Genomic DNA, 12110 nt, shown 5'->3' with positions numbered 1-12110 from the left:
AGTCAGTGTCCTTAAAGCGGGTGTGTCAGGCCTTCCTTCAGCGTGTGCCCTGCAGAACCCTGCCAGTGCCCATTTGCACAGTCAGTGCCACCACTCATATCTCTATATGTCTCTATAGCGTGCTTTTACAAAGAAAAAAAGTTTTCCAGTGTAAGCTAATAGCAGTCAGTGTCCTTAAAGCGGGTGTGTCAGGCCTTCCTTCAGCGTGTTCCCTGCAGAACCCTGCCAGTTTACTTTGACAGTTGCCACTCATATCTGGTGTCTCTATAGCATGCTTTTACAAAGAAAAAAAGTTTTCCAGTGTAAGCTAATAGCAGTCAGTGTCCTTAAAGCGGGTGTGTCAGGCCTTCCTTCAGCGTGTGCTCTGCAGAACCCTGCCAGTTTACTTTGACAGTTGCCCCTCATATCTGGTGTCTCTATAGCGTGCTTTTACAAAGAAAAAAAGTTTTCCAGTGTAAGCTAATAGCAGTCAGTGTCCTTAAAGCGGGTGTTTCAGGCCTTCCTTCAGCGTGTGCTCTGCAGAACCCTGCCAGTTTACTTTGACAGTTGCCCCTCATATCTGGTGTCTCTATAGCCTGCTTTTACAAAGAAAAAAAGTTTTCCACTGTAAGCTAATAGCAGTCAGTGTCCTTAAAGCGGGTGTGTCAGGCCTTCAGCGTGTGCCCTGCAGAGCCCTGCCAGTGTACTTTGACAGTTGCCACTCATATCTGGTGTCTCTATAGCGTGCTTTTACAAAGAAAAAAAGGTTTCCAGTGTAAGCTAATAGCAGTCAGTGTCCTTAAAGCGGGTGTGTCAGGCCTTCCTTTAGCGTGTGCCCTGCAGAACCCTGCCAGTGTACTTTGACAGTTGCCACTCATATCTGGTGTCTCTATAGCATGCTTTTACAAAGAAAAAAAGTTTTCCAGTGTAAGCTAATAGCAGTCAGTGTCCTTAAAGCGGGTGTGTCAGGCCTTCCTTCAGCGTGTTCCCTGCAGAACCCTGCCAGTTTAATTTGACAGTTGCCACTCATATCTGGTGTCTCTATAGCATGCTTTTACAAAGAAAAAAAGTTTTCCAGTGTAAGCTAATAGCAGTCAGTGTCCTTAAAGCGGGTGTGTCAGGCCTTCCTTCAGCGTGTGCTCTGCAGAACCCTGCCAGTTTACTTTGACAGTTGCCCCTCATATCTGGTGTCTCTATAGCGTGCTTTTACAAAGAAAAAAAGTTTTCCAGTGTAAGCTAATAGCAGTCAGTGTCCTTAAAGCGGGTGTTTCAGGCCTTCCTTCAGCGTGTGCCCTGCAGACCCCTGCCAATGTACTTTGACAGTTGCCACTCATATCTGGTGTCTCTATAGCCTGCTTTTACAAAGAAAAAAGTTTTCCACTGTAAGCTAATAGCAGTCAGTGTCCTTAAAGCGGGTGTGTCAGGCCTTCAGCGTGTTCCCTGCAGAGCCCTGCCAGTGTACTTTGACAGTTGCCACTCATATCTGGTGTCTCTATAGCGTGCTTTTACAAAGAAAAAAAGGTTTCCAGTGTAAACTAATAGCAGTCAGTGTCCTTAAAGCGGGTGTGTCAGGCCTTCCTTTAGCGTGTGCCCTGCAGAACCCTGCCAGTGTACTTTGACAGTTGCCACTCATATCTGGTGTCTCTATAGCATGCTTTTACAAAGAAAAAAAGTTTTCCAGTGTAAGCTAATAGCAGTCAGTGTCCTTAAAGCGGGTGTGTCAGGCCTTCCTACAGCGTGTGCTCTGCAGAACCCTGCCAGTGTACTTTGACAGTTGCCCCTCATATCTGGTGTCTCTATAGCGTGCTTTTACAAAGAAAAAAAGTTTTCCAGTGTAAGCTAATAGCAGTCAGTGTCCTTAAAGCGGGTGTTTCAGGCCTTCAGCGTGTGCCCTGCAGACCCCTGCCAGTGTACTTTGACAGTTGCCACTCATATCTGGTGTCTCTGTAGCGTGCTTTTACAAAGAAAAAAAGTTTTCCAGTGTAAGCTAATAGCAGTCAGTGTCCTTAAAGCGGGTGTTTCAGGCCTTCAGCGTGTGCCCTGCAGATACCTGCCAGTGTACTTTGACAGTTGCCACTCATATCTGGTGTCTCTATAGTGTGCTTTTACAAAGAATAAAAGTTTTCCAGTGTAAGCTAATAGCAGTCAGTATCCTTAAAGCGGGTGTGTCAGGCCTTCCTTCAGCGTGTGCCCTGCAGAACCCTGCCAGTGTACTTTGACAGTTGCCACTCATATCTGGTGTCTCTATAGCGTGCTTTTACAAAGAAAAAAAGTTTTCCAGTGTGAGCTAATAGCAGTCAGTGTCCTTAAAGCGGGTGTGTCAGGCCTTCCTTCAGCGTGTGCCCTGCAGAACCCTGCCAGTGTACTTTGACAGTTGCCACTCATATCTGGTGTCTCTATAGCGTGCTTTTACAAAGAAAAAAAGTTTTCCAGTGTAAGCTAATAGCAGTCAGTGTCCTTAAAGCGGGTGTGTCAGGCCTTCCTTCAGCGTGTGCCCTGCAGAACCCTGCCAGTGTACTTTGACAGTTGCCACTCATATCTGGTGTCTCTGTAGCGTGCTTTTACAAAGCAAAAAAGTTTTCCAGTGTAAGCTCATAGCAGTCAGTGTCCTTAAAGCGGGTGTTTTTAGGCCTTCAGCGTGTGCCCTGCAGACCCCTGCCAGTGTACTTTGACAGTTGCCACTCATATCTGGTGTCTCTATAGCGTGCTTTTACAAAGAAAAAATGTTTTCCAGTGTAAGCTAATAGCAGTCCGTGTCCTTAAAGCGGGTGTGTCAGGCCTTCCTTCAGCGTGTGCCCTGCAGAACCCTGCCAGTGTACTTTGACAGTTGCCACTCATATCTGGTGTCTCTATAGCGTGCTTTTACAAAGAAAAAAAAGTTTTCTAGTGTAAGCTAATAGCAGTCAGTGTCCTTAAAGCGGGTGTTTCAGGCCTTCAGCGTGTGCCCTGCAGACCCCTGCCAGTGTACTTTGACAGTTGCCACTCATATCTGGTGTCTCTGTAGCGTGTTTTTACAAAGCAAAAAAGTTTTCCAGTGTAAGCTAATAGCAGTCAGTGTCCTTAAAGCAGGTGTTTCAGGCCTTCAGCGTGTACCCGGCAGACCCCTGCCAGTGTACTTTGACAGTTGCCACTCATATCTGGTGTCTCTATAGCGTGCTTTTACAAAGAAAAAAAGTTTTCCAGTGTAAGCTAATAGCAGTCAGTGTCCTTAAAGCGGGTGTGTCAGGCCTTCATTCAGCGTGTGCCCTGCAGAACCCTGCCAGTGCCCATTTGCACAGTCAGTGCCACCACTCATATCTGGTGTCTCTATAGCGTGCTTTTACAAAGAAAAATAGTTTTCCTGTGTAAGCTAATAGCAGTCAGTGTCCTTAAAGCGGGTGTCTCAGGCCTTCCTTCAGCATGTGCCCTGCAGAACCCTGACAGTGTACTTTGACAGTTGCCACTCATATCTGGTGTCTCTATAGCGTGCTTTTACAAAGAGAAAAAGTTTTCCAGTGTAAGCTAATAGCAGTCAGTGTCCTTAAAGCGGGTGTTTCAGGCCTTCCTTCAGCGTGTGCCCTGCAGACCCCTGCCAATGTTCTTTGATAGTTGCCACTCATATCTGGTGTCTCTATAGCCTGCTTTTACAAAGAAAAAAAGTTTTCCAGTGTAAGCTAATAGCAGTCAGTGTCCTTAAAGCGGGTGTGTCAGGCCTTCCTTCGGCGTGTGCCCTGCAGAACCCTGCCAGTGCCCATTTGCACAGTCAGTGCCACCACTCATATCTAGTGTCTCTATAGCATCCTTTTACAAAGAAAAATAGTTTTCCTGTGTAAGCTAATAGCAGTCAGTGTCCTTAAAGCGGGTGTTTTAGGCCTTCCTTCAGCGTGTGCCCTGCAGACCCCTGCCAGTGTACTTTGACAGTTACCACTCATATCTGGTGTCTCTATAGCGTGCTTTTACAAAGAAAAAACTGTTTTCCAGTGTAAGCTAATAGCAGTCAGTGTCCTTAAAGCGGGTGTGTCAGGCCTTCCTTCAGCGTGTGCCCTGCAGAACCCTGCCAGTGTACTTTGACAGTTGCCACTCATATCTGGTGTCTCTATAGCATGCTTTTACAAAGAAAAAAGTTTTCCAGTGTAAGCTAATAGCAGTCAGTGTCCTTAAAGCGGGTGTTTCAGGCCTTCAGCGTGTGCCCTGCAGACCCCTGCCAGTGTACTTTGACAGTTGCCACTCATATCTGGTGTCTCTGTAGCGTGTTTTTACAAAGCAACATAGTTTTCCAGTGTAAGCTTATAGCAGTCAGTGTCCTTAAAGCGGGTGTTTCAGGCCTTCAGCGTGTGCCCGGCAGACCCCTGCCAGTGTACTTTGACAGTTGCCACTCATATCTGGTGTCTCTATAGCGTGCTTTTACAAAGAAAAAAAGTTTTCCAGTGTAAGCTAATAGCAGTCAGTGTCCTTAAAGAGGGTGTGTCAGGCCTTCCTTCAGCGTGTGCCCTGCAGAACCCTGGCAGTGTACTTTGACAGTTGCCACTCATATCTGGTGTCTCTATAGCGTGCTTTTACAAAGAGAAAAAGTTTTCCAGTGTAAGCTAATAGCAGTCAGTGTCCTTGAAGCGGGTGTTTCAGGCCTTCCTTCAGCGTGTGCCCTGCAGACCCCTGCCAATGTTCTTTGATAGTTGCCACTCATATCTGGTGTCTCTATAGCCTGCTTTTACAAAGAAAAAAAGTTTTCCAGTGTAAGCTAATAGCAGTCAGTGTCCTTAAAGCGGGTGTGTCAGGCCTTCCTTCAGCGTGTGCCCTGCAGAACCCTGCCAGTGCCCATTTGCCCAGTCAGTGCCACTACTCATATCTGGTGTCTCTATAGCGTGATTTTACAAAGAAAAAAAGTTTTCCAGTGTAAGCTAATAGCAGTCAGTGTCCTTACAGCGGGTGTGTCAGGCCTTCCTTCAGCGTGTGCCCTGCAGACCCCTGCCAGTGTACTTTGACAGTTGCCACTCATATCTGGTGTCTCTATAGCGTGCTTTTACAAAGAGAAAAAGTTTTCCAGTGTAAGCTAATAGCAGTCAGTGTCCTTAAAGCGGGTGTTTCAGGCCTTCAGCGTGTGCCCTGCAGACCCCTGCCAGTGTACTTTGACAGTTGCCACTCATATCTGGTGTCTCTGTAGCGTGCTTTTACAAAGCAAAAAAGTTTTCCAGTGTAAGCTAATAGCAGTCAGTGTCCTTAAAGCGGGTGTTTCAGGCCTTCAGCGTGTGCCCTGCAGAGCCCTGCCAGTGTACTTTGACAGTTGCCACTCATATCTGGTGTCTCTATAGCGTGCTTTTACAAAGAAAAAAAGTTTTCCAGTGTAAGCTAATAGCAGTCAGTGTCCTTAAAGCGGGTGTGTCAGGCCTTCCTTCAGCGTGTGCCCTGCAGAACCCTGCCAGTGCCCATTTGCCCAGTCAGTGCCACCACTCATATCTGGTGTCTCTATAGCGTGATTTTACAAAGAAAAAAGTTTTCCAGTGTAAGCTAATAGCAAGCGGGTGCAGCGTGTGCCCTGCAGAGCCCTGCCAGTGTACTTTGACAGTTGCCACTCATATCTGGTGTCTCTATAGCGTGCTTTTACAAAGCAAAAAAGTTTTCCAGTGTAAGCTAATAGCATTCAGTGTCCTTAAAGCGGGTGTTTCAGGCCTTCAGCGTGTGCCCTGCAGAGCCGTGCCAGTGTACTTTGACAGTTGCCACTCATATCTGATGTCTCTATAGCGTGCTTTTACAAAGAAAAAAAGTTTTCCAGTGTAAGCTAATAGCAGTCAGTGTCCTTAAAGCGGGTGTTTCAGGCCTTCCTTCAGCGTGTGCCCTGCAGACCCCTGCCAATGTACTTTGACAGTTGCCACTCATATCTGGTGTCTCTATAGCCTGCTTTTACAAAGAAAAAAAGTTTTCCAGTGTAAGCTAATAGCAGTCAGTGTCCTTAAAGCGGGTGTGTCAGGCCTTCCTTCAGCATGTGCCCTGCAGAACCCTGCCAGTGCCCATTTGCACAGTCAGTGCCACCACTCATATCTCTATATGTCTCTATAGCGTGCTTTTACAAAGAAAAAAAGTTTTCCAGTGTAAGCTAATAGCAGTCAGTGTCCTTAAAGCGGGTGTGTCAGGCCTTCCTTCAGCGTGTTCCCTGCAGAACCCTGCCAGTTTACTTTGACAGTTGCCACTCATATCTGGTGTCTCTATAGCATGCTTTTACAAAGAAAAAAAGTTTTCCAGTGTAAGCTAATAGCAGTCAGTGTCCTTAAAGCGGGTGTGTCAGGCCTTCCTTCAGCGTGTGCTCTGCAGAACCCTGCCAGTTTACTTTGACAGTTGCCCCTCATATCTGGTGTCTCTATAGCGTGCTTTTACAAAGAAAAAAAGTTTTCCAGTGTAAGCTAATAGCAGTCAGTGTCCTTAAAGCGGGTGTTTCAGGCCTTCCTTCAGCGTGTGCCCTGCAGACCCCTGCCAATGTACTTTGACAGTTGCCACTCATATCTGGTGTCTCTATAGCCTGCTTTTACAAAGAAAAAAAGTTTTCCACTGTAAGCTAATAGCAGTCAGTGTCCTTAAAGCGGGTGTGTCAGGCCTTCAGCGTGTGCCCTGCAGAGCCCTGCCAGTGTACTTTGACAGTTGCCACTCATATCTGGTGTCTCTATAGCGTGCTTTTACAAAGAAAAAAAGGTTTCCAGTGTAAGCTAATAGCAGTCAGTGTCCTTAAAGCGGGTGTGTCAGGCCTTCCTTTAGCGTGTGCCCTGCAGAACCCTGCCAGTGTACTTTGACAGTTGCCACTCATATCTGGTGTCTCTATAGCATGCTTTTACAAAGAAAAAAAGTTTTCCAGTGTAAGCTAATAGCAGTCAGTGTCCTTAAAGCGGGTGTGTCAGGCCTTCCTTCAGCGTGTTCCCTGCAGAACCCTGCCAGTTTACTTTGACAGTTGCCACTCATATCTGGTGTCTCTATAGCATGCTTTTACAAAGAAAAAAAGTTTTCCAGTGTAAGCTAATAGCAGTCAGTGTCCTTAAAGCGGGTGTTTCAGGCCTTCCTTCAGCGTGTGCCCTGCAGACCCCTGCCAATGTACTTTGACAGTTGCCACTCATATCTGGTGTCTCTATAGCCTGCTTTTACAAAGAAAAAAGTTTTCCACTGTAAGCTAATAGCAGTCAGTGTCCTTAAAGCGGGTGTGTCAGGCCTTCAGCGTGTGCCCTGCAGAGCCCTGCCAGTGTACTTTGACAGTTGCCACTCATATCTGGTGTCTCTATAGCGTGCTTTTACAAAGAAAAAAAGGTTTCCAGTGTAAGCTAATAGCAGTCAGTGTCCTTAAAGCGGGTGTGTCAGGCCTTCCTTTAGCGTGTGCCCTGCAGAACCCTGCCAGTGTACTTTGACAGTTGCTACTCATATCTGGTGTCTCTATAGCATGCTTTTACAAAGAAAAAAAGTTTTCCAGTGTAAGCTAATAGCAGTCAGTGTCCTTAAAGCGGGTGTGTCAGGCCTTCCTACAGCGTGTGCTCTGCAGAACCCTGCCAGTGTACTTTGACAGTTGCCCCTCATATCTGGTGTCTCTATAGCATGCTTTTACAAAGAAAAAAAGTTTTCCAGTGTAAGCTAATAGCAGTCAGTGTCCTTAAAGCGGGTGTTTCAGGCCTTCAGCGTGTGCCCTGCAGACCCCTGCCAGTGTACTTTGACAGTTGCCACTCATATCTGGTGTCTCTGTAGCGTGCTTTTACAAAGCAAAAAAGTTTTCCAGTGTAAGCTAATAGCAGTCAGTGTCCTTAAAGCGGGTGTTTCAGGCCTTCAGCGTGTGCCCTGCAGATACCTGCCAGTGTACTTTGACAGTTGCCACTCATATCTGGTGTCTCTATAGTGTGCTTTTACAAAGAATAAAAGTTTTCCAGTGTAAGCTAATAGCAGTCAGTATCCTTAAAGCGGGTGTGTCAGGCCTTCCTTCAGCGTGTGCCCTGCAGAACCCTGCCAGTGTACTTTGACAGTTGCCACTCATATCTGGTGTCTCTATAGCGTGCTTTTACAAAGAAAAAAAGTTTTCCAGTGTGAGCTAATAGCAGTCAGTGTCCTTAAAGCGGGTGTGTCAGGCCTTCCTTCAGCGTGTGCCCTGCAGAACCCTGCCAGTGTACTTTGACAGTTGCCACTCATATCTGGTGTCTCTATAGCGTGCTTTTACAAAGAAAAAAAGTTTTCCAGTGTAAGCTAATAGCAGTCAGTGTCCTTAAAGCGGGTGTGTCAGGCCTTCCTTCAGCGTGTGCCCTGCAGAACCCTGCCAGTGTACTTTGACAGTTGCCACTCATATCTGGTGTCTCTGTAGCATGCTTTTACAAAGCAAAAAAGTTTTCCAGTGTAAGCTCATAGCAGTCAGTGTCCTTAAAGCGGGTGTTTTTAGGCCTTCAGCGTGTGCCCTGCAGACCCCTGCCAGTGTACTTTGACAGTTGCCACTCATATCTGGTGTCTCTATAGCGTGCTTTTACAAAGAAAAAATGTTTTCCAGTGTAAGCTAATAGCAGTCCGTGTCCTTAAAGCGGGTGTGTCAGGCCTTCCTTCAGCGTGTGCCCTGCAGAACCCTGCCAGTGTACTTTGACAGTTGCCACTCATATCTGGTGTCTCTATAGCGTGTTTTTACAAAGAAAAAAAAGTTTTCTAGTGTAAGCTAATAGCAGTCAGTGTCCTTAAAGCGGGTGTTTCAGGCCTTCAGCGTGTGCCCTGCAGACCCCTGCCAGTGTACTTTGACAGTTGCCCCTCATATCTGGTGTCTCTGTAGCGTGTTTTTACGAAGCAAAAAAGTTTTCCAGTGTAAGCTAATAGCAGTCAGTGTCCTTAAAGCAGGTGTTTCAGGCCTTCAGCGTGTGCCCGGCAGACCCCTGCCAGTGTACTTTGACAGTTGCCACTCATATCTGGTGTCTCTATAGCGTGCTTTTACAAAGAAAAAAAGTTTTACAGTGTAAGCTAATAGCAGTCAGTGTCCTTAAAGCGGGTGTTTCAGGCCTTCCTTCAGCGTGTGCCCTGCAGACCTCTGCCAGTGTACTTTGACAGTGTCCACTCATATCTGGTGTCTTTATAGCGTGCTTTTACAAAGAAAAAAAGTTTTCCAGTGTAAGCTAATAGCAGTCAGTGTCCTTAAAGCGGGTGTGTCAGGCCTTCCTTCAGCGTGTGCCCTGCAGAACCCTGCCAGTGCCCATTTGCACAGTCAGTGCCACCACTCATATCTGGTGTCTCTATAGCGTGCTTTTACAAAGAAAAATAGTTTTCCTGTGTAAGCTAATAGCAGTCAGTGTCCTTAAAGCGGGTGTGTCAGGCCTTCCTTCAGCATGTGCCCTGCAGAACCCTGACAGTGTACTTTGACAGTTGCCACTCATATCTGGTGTCTCTATAGCGTGCTTTTACAAAGAGAAAAAGTTTTCCAGTGTAAGCTAATAGCAGTCAGTGTCCTTAAAGCGGGTGTTTCAGGCCTTCCTTCAGCGTGTGCCCTGCAGACCCCTGCCAATGTTCTTTGATAGTTGCCACTCATATCTGGTGTCTCTATAGCCTGCTTTTACAAAGAAAAAAAGTTTTCCAGTGTAAGCTAATAGCAGTCAGTGTCCTTAAAGCGGGTGTGTCAGGCCTTCCTTCGGCGTGTGCCCTGCAGAACCCTGCCAGTGCCCATTTGCACAGTCAGTGCCACCACTCATATCTAGTGTCTCTATAGCATCCTTTTACAAAGAAAAATAGTTTTCCTGTGTAAGCTAATAGCAGTCAGTGTCCTTAAAGTGGGTGTTTTAGGCCTTCCTTCAGCGTGTGCCCTGCAGACCCCTGCCAGTGTACTTTGACAGTTACCACTCATATCTGGTGTCTCTATAGCGTGCTTTTACAAAGAAAAAACTGTTTTCCAGTGTAAGCTAATAGCAGTCAGTGTCCTTAAAGCGGGTGTGTCAGGCCTTCCTTCAGCGTGTGCCCTGCAGAACCCTGCCAGTGTACTTTGACAGTTGCCACTCATATCTGGTGTCTCTATAGCATGCTTTTACAAAGAAAAAAGTTTTCCAGTGTAAGCTAATAGCAGTCAGTGTCCTTAAAGCGGGTGTTTCAGGCCTTCAGCGTGTGCCCTGCAGACCCCTGCCAGTGTACTTTGACAGTTGCCACTCATATCTGGTGTCTCTGTAGCGTGTTTTAAAAAGCAACATAGTTTTCCAGTGTAAGCTAATAGCAGTCAGTGTCCTTAAAGCGGGTGTTTCAGGCCTTCAGCGTGTGCCCGGCAGACCCCTGCCAGTGTACTTTGACAGTTGCCACTCATATCTGGTGTCTCTATAGCGTGCTTTTACAAAGAAAAAAAGTTTTCCAGTGTAAGCTAATAGCAGTCAGTGTCCTTAAAGAGGGTGTGTCAGGCCTTCCTTCAGCGTGTGCCCTGCAGAACCCTGGCAGTGTACTTTGACAGTTGCCACTCATATCTGGTGTCTCTATAGCGTGCTTTTACAAAGAGAAAAAGTTTTCCAGTGTAAGCTAATAGCAGTCAGTGTCCTTAAAGCGAGTGTTTCAGGCCTTCCTTCAGCGTGTGCCCTGCAGACCCCTGCCAATGTTCTTTGATAGTTGCCACTCATATCTGGTGTCTCTATAGCCTGCTTTTACAAAGAAAAAAAGTTTTCCAGTGTAAGCTAATAGCAGTCAGTGTCCTTAAAGCGGGTGTGTCAGGCCTTCCTTCAGCGTGTGCCCTGCAGAACCCTGCCAGTGCCCATTTGCCCAGTCAGTGCCACTACTCATATCTGGTGTCTCTATAGCGTGATTTTACAAAGAAAAAAAGTTTTCCAGTGTAAGCTAATAGCAGTCAGTGTCCTTACAGCGGGTGTGTCAGGCCTTCCTTCAGCGTGTGCCCTGCAGACCCCTGCCAGTGTACTTTGACAGTTGCCACTCATATCTGGTGTCTCTATAGCGTGCTTTTACAAAGAGAAAAAGTTTTCCAGTGTAAGCTAATAGCAGTCAGTGTCCTTAAAGCGGGTGTTTCAGGCCTTCAGTGTGTGCCCTGCAGACCCCTGCCAGTGTACTTTGACAGTTGCCACTCATATCTGGTGTCTCTGTAGCGTGCTTTTACAAAGCAAAAAAGTTTTCCAGTGTAAGCTAATAGCAGTCAGTGTCCTTAAAGCGGGTGTTTCAGGCCTTCAGCGTGTGCCCTGCAGAGCCCTGCCAGTGTACTTTGACAGTTGCCACTCATATCTGGTGTCTCTATAGCGTGCTTTTACAAAGAAAAAAAGTTTTCCAGTGTAAGCTAATAGCAGTCAGTGTCCTTAAAGCGGGTGTGTCAGGCCTTCCTTCAGCGTGTGCCCTGCAGAACCCTGCCAGTGCCCATTTGCCCAGTCAGTGCCACCACTCATATCTGGTGTCTCTATAGCGTGATTTTACAAAGAAAAAAGTTTTCCAGTGTAAGCTAATAGCAAGCGGGTGCAGCGTGTGCCCTGCAGAGCCCTGCCAGTGTACTTTGACAGTTGCCACTCATATCTGGTGTCTCTATAGCGTGCTTTTACAAAGCAAAAAAGTTTTCCAGTGTAAGCTAATAGCATTCAGTGTCCTTAAAGCGGGTGTTTCAGGCCTTCAGCGTGTGCCCTGCAGAGCCCTGCCAGTGTACTTTGACAGTTGCCACTCATATCTGATGTCTCTATAGCGTGCTTTTACAAAGAAAAAAAGTTTTCCAGTGTAAGCTAATAGCAGTCAGTGTCCTTAAAGCGGGTGTGTCAGGCCTTCCTTCAGCGTGTGCCCTGCAGAACCCTGCCAGTGTACTTTGACAGTTGCCACTCATATCTGGTGTCTCTATAGCATGCTTTTACAAAGAAAAAAAGTTTTCCAGTGTAAGCTAATAGCAGTCAGTTTCCTTAAAGCGGGTGTGTCAGGCCTTCCTTCAGCGTGTGCTCTGCAGAACCCTGCCAGTGTACTTTGACAGTTGCCCCTCATATCTGGTGTCTCTATAGCGTGCTTTTACAAAGAAAAAAAGTTTTCCAGTGTCAGGTAATAGCAGTCAGTGTCCTTAAAGCGGGTGTTTCAGGCCTTCAGCGTGTGCCCTGCAGACCCCTGCCAGTGTACTTTGACAGTTGCCACTCATATCTGGTGTCTCTGTAGCGTGCTTTTACAAAGCAAAAAAGTTTTCCAGTGTAAGCTAATAGCAGTCAGGGTCCTTAAAGCGGGTG

The sequence above is a fragment of the Pelobates fuscus genome, chromosome 12 (assembly GCF_036172605.1).
Source record: "Pelobates fuscus isolate aPelFus1 chromosome 12, aPelFus1.pri, whole genome shotgun sequence".
In the NCBI taxonomy this organism is placed as follows: Eukaryota; Metazoa; Chordata; class Amphibia; order Anura; family Pelobatidae; genus Pelobates; species Pelobates fuscus.
Note: the sequence above shows the minus strand (reverse complement) of the source record.